The 3,887-nt window shown below is 39.7% G+C and overlaps 1 pseudogene across 1 annotated transcript; it reads left to right on the forward strand.

Annotated features, from left to right (window-relative positions):
* The first annotated feature begins 1,224 nt into the window (after positions 1 to 1,224).
* LOC124830498 (uncharacterized) lies at positions 1,225 to 3,887 on the forward strand (annotated as a pseudogene). Its single transcript, XR_015782731.1, has 2 exons — positions 1,225 to 1,495; positions 2,230 to 3,887. The product of XR_015782731.1 is annotated as an uncharacterized LOC124830498 (transcript).

The following is a 3,887-nucleotide window of genomic DNA, read 5'->3' on the forward strand; positions in this document are numbered from 1 at the left end:
TCTGAAATTTTTTATTTTGAGAATGTTATTCCAGAAACTTGGAATATCTTGTTTTTGAGAGCTTACTCCAGAATTAATAACCCGAAAGTGACTTTTACAAAGTTAAAATGGTGATTTTGAAAAATTGATGTGGGTAGAGGAAAAAATGGTTGGAATGCAGGAAGCAATTGCCTTTTCCCAATCCTGAATATTTTGTAAGGCACATAGGTTAGTAGGTGGACTTTGGATTTAAACTCTTTAATAGGTCATAATTATCTTCTACCAATGTTAGGTAAGCGCAAACCAATCCTCCTGTTTTTTTCTCCTATTTAGCTCCTTCTCATGCTTTTCCTTTGCAACCTATGTTTCCTCTTCCTATTTATTCTTCTATAATTTCTCAATGTTTTCTTTTTTCTTGCTTTCCGTACGCTGCAAAAACATGAAAAAAAAAAAGAATTCTGAGATAGAAAAAATGTGGTAATCGATACAACTTACCTTGGCAAACTGAGCTGGCGTTTAAAAGTCGAGAAAAGCTGCTTTAGTGTTGATTTCCAATTTGGCATGTTGGCACGATAATTTAATGTGAAAAAGAAGAAAAAGGAAATATGTGACGCTGGTTTGAGATCCGGAATCCGAAGAAACGAAGAAGGATTTGATAAAAAAAGTGATATTGTTTAGAAAAGAAGAAAAGCATTAGTTAGGGAAAAATCTGAGAGATCTAGAGAATTAAGAGGAAGAAGATATTTGGGTGCGGTGGAGCCCGAAAGAAAGGACTGGAGAAATGGGTGAACGCTAACACACGTGCACACGGACTTCATTATTTGGGAACAGTAACCCACTAATGACTCCTTTCTTGTTGTTTTGTGTGGCGGCCACAACACAACAACATTACATATACTATACTAATACTAGGTGTCACGTTTTGGCATTTATACCAAGGTACCCCCGGAAGTAGAAGAATGGGTATGCTATGCAGAGAGAGAATAAGAGAGTCAAGGGAACGGTTGAGTAAGTTCCTTTCACTTTAATACCATCACCCAATACTACTACCAAACATCATGTGATGTACCGTTTTAATATTATTACGATCCTATGTAGCATAGTAAAGCCTCATCTGGTCTTCCTTGGTTAATCACTTGACATGACATTAGCACCAATCAAACCAAACCAAATCGAGTTAGTCAGTCATTGCCGTGTTTTGACCTCTTCAACATCAATACACTCTCTCTCCCTTTTTCTCTCCCCCAAATTTCACGATTCATATATATAAACTATACATATCAAACTTTCATTTTATTTTCAGTTAGTCTCCTCCGACTTTTCTCAGCTTTTCATTTCTCTATGTAAATTTAGAAACATCTAATCCCCTTCTCCCTGCTAGTCTGCTTCTTTATCCATCCTAAAACAAGAGGCAGAGATGAGAGCTGTTAACAACACTTTGGAGACTATCAACGCTGCTGCAACTGCCATCGCTTCGGTAGACGATCGCATTAATCAATCTCTTCCTCACGTCCAGGTAAAATACATAAATCATTCATACTATAATCACTTGTTTTTGCTACAGATGTGGATTTGGTCTTTTTTATGCTTCAGACCTTTCGGTTCTCTGTTCCTTCTTCGCTCTGTTTTCCTTGATCAGATTCTATTATGCAAAACTTCATTTCTTTTGTTCAATGTTGCTCTGCTCTGATTGCTTTACCAGTTATGATCATCTCCTATCCGAAAATAATGATATTTTAAAAAATTGTTTCTTGGGTTGAACGATTCAACGTCACATACATTAAGGGTTAAAGCAGAACTGTGTATGATATTATGTTTGATGTGGTATAGTGGAGAAACATTCCATTTTTGTTTCACCGTTTATTTATTTTCTCAATATACTGATTTATTTATTTATTATGTAACGGTGATCCGATTGTTCGAGAGAACTGGCATGTCTCTATATTTTCTACAACTCAAAACTGGTTCCATTCCAGCGAATGCCATATGATTTAGAATCTCATTCTTTTAACCAGAATTAGACTCTGCATGTTTTTGCGCACAGAGTCGATTTCCGGAATGGTGATGTCTAGATGCAGGCTAATAGTATTTATCCTATGCAGTCTGGACCCCGTCATGCCGTGAATGAGAAATTCAGTGTCTTGTTTTCTTACTTTCCTCATCCTGCAGTCATTGGTTCATAAACTCTTGCTGGGCCTACTTGTGGCGTCTTCTATGACTGAAAATTAACTCAAGTTTTGTTGGTTGTAGAAGAAAACCTGGGGAAGCTGGCTGAGCATATATTGGTGTTTTGGACACCGCAAAAACCAAAAGCGAATTGGGCATGCAGTCCTTGTTCCCGTAAGCACACCTTCTGCTGCAGATGCTACTGCTGCAGCAGTAGGTTCAACAGCTGCACCTGGTATTCCATTCCCCTTCGCCGCACCTCCCTCGTCTCCTGTATCTTTCCTCAACTCAGAACCTCCTTCTCTTGCTCAATCCCCAGGTGGTATCCTATCTCTCACTTCTGTGTCTGCCAGCATGTACTCTCCCGGTGGTCCTTTATCTATCTTCGCCATTGGACCATATGCCCACGAAACACAATTAGGTTTCACCACCCGTTTTCTCGACATTCACCACTGAACCTTCAACCGCTCCCTTCACTCCACCTCCCGAATCTGTCTACTTGACCACACCTTCTTCACCTGAAGTGCCGTTTGCTCAACTGCTTGATCCCAACAACAAAAATGCCGATACCTATCAAAGGTTCCAAAGATCTCTATATGACTTCCACTCCTATCAGCTTCAACCTGGAAGCCCTGTTGGTCAACTCATTTCACCAAGATCAGCTTTCTCAGCTTCTGGCACCTCATCTCCTTTCCCTGATGCTGAGTTCTCTTCTCGTGGCTCCATCCTTCTTGACTTTCCAACGGGTGACCCTACCAAGCTTTTAAACATTGATAAACTGTCTGCTCGTGAAAAACACAAGTCACGTCAAGGCTCTGGCTCTCTCACCCCGGATTCTATACGATCCACAACTCAAGCTGCTTTTCTTCCTAGTCACTGGGTTTCTGAGGTCATAAGGTCTCCACATCCAAGAAAAAATCGCCCCAATGAGATTAGTGTAAATCACAGCCTCTCTATCGAAGTGTCTTCCCAGGAAGTATTGAAATGTGTGGAAAACAAGGCAGTGACATCGACTAAATCGCTTCCATTCAAAACTGATACACCAGGACCAGAAAAAGAAGACAATTCAAGAGAAGCCCTCGTGAGCGAAACTCACAATGATGTCCCCCAGCAGATCGCAAACGATGGAGATGTGGAAAGTGTTCATCACAAGGATGAAAGTGTAACATTTTCTTCTCCGAAAGAATTCAACTTTGATAATGCAGAAGGAGGGGATTCTCCTGGGCCGAATTTAGTTATTGAGTGGTGGGCTAATGAGAAAGTTGCAAGCAAGGAAGTAGAATCCTCCAAGAATTGGTCTTTCTTCCCGATGGGGTTGGCCAATAGCCAATGAGGACTCTCTTAGTTTGGTGACTGTTACTTAACATAGCCTTTGGGTTTTGACTTTGGTGCCATTGCTGCTAAGAATTTTACGTTGGTAGATCTAACAACAATACAGTGATGGGAATATTTTTTGAACTTGCTGGCCCCGAAATGAAGGTGAGTTTTGCAGACTAGTAATCAAATTTTCAGGTAAACCCACTTTAGATTAGGAAATGCTTTACATTTATAGCATCTACATTCTTCACACCTGTTAACCTTTCTGTGTGTAAGTGTAATATAGTTGACATAAAGACAGTGGTTACCAATAACCAACCAATAATGTTTTTTCTTTTTTTACTGTTACTGACAGTTCAAACATTTTAGCAATGTTCTTACAGTTCAAAAAGTGAGAAATATTTAAATTGATGTTTTCGTAGCAA

Source organism: Vigna umbellata, chromosome 10 (genome assembly GCF_029865625.1).
Source record: "Vigna umbellata cultivar VRB3 chromosome 10, Vumbellata_1.0, whole genome shotgun sequence".
NCBI lineage: Eukaryota > Viridiplantae > Streptophyta > Magnoliopsida > Fabales > Fabaceae > Vigna > Vigna umbellata.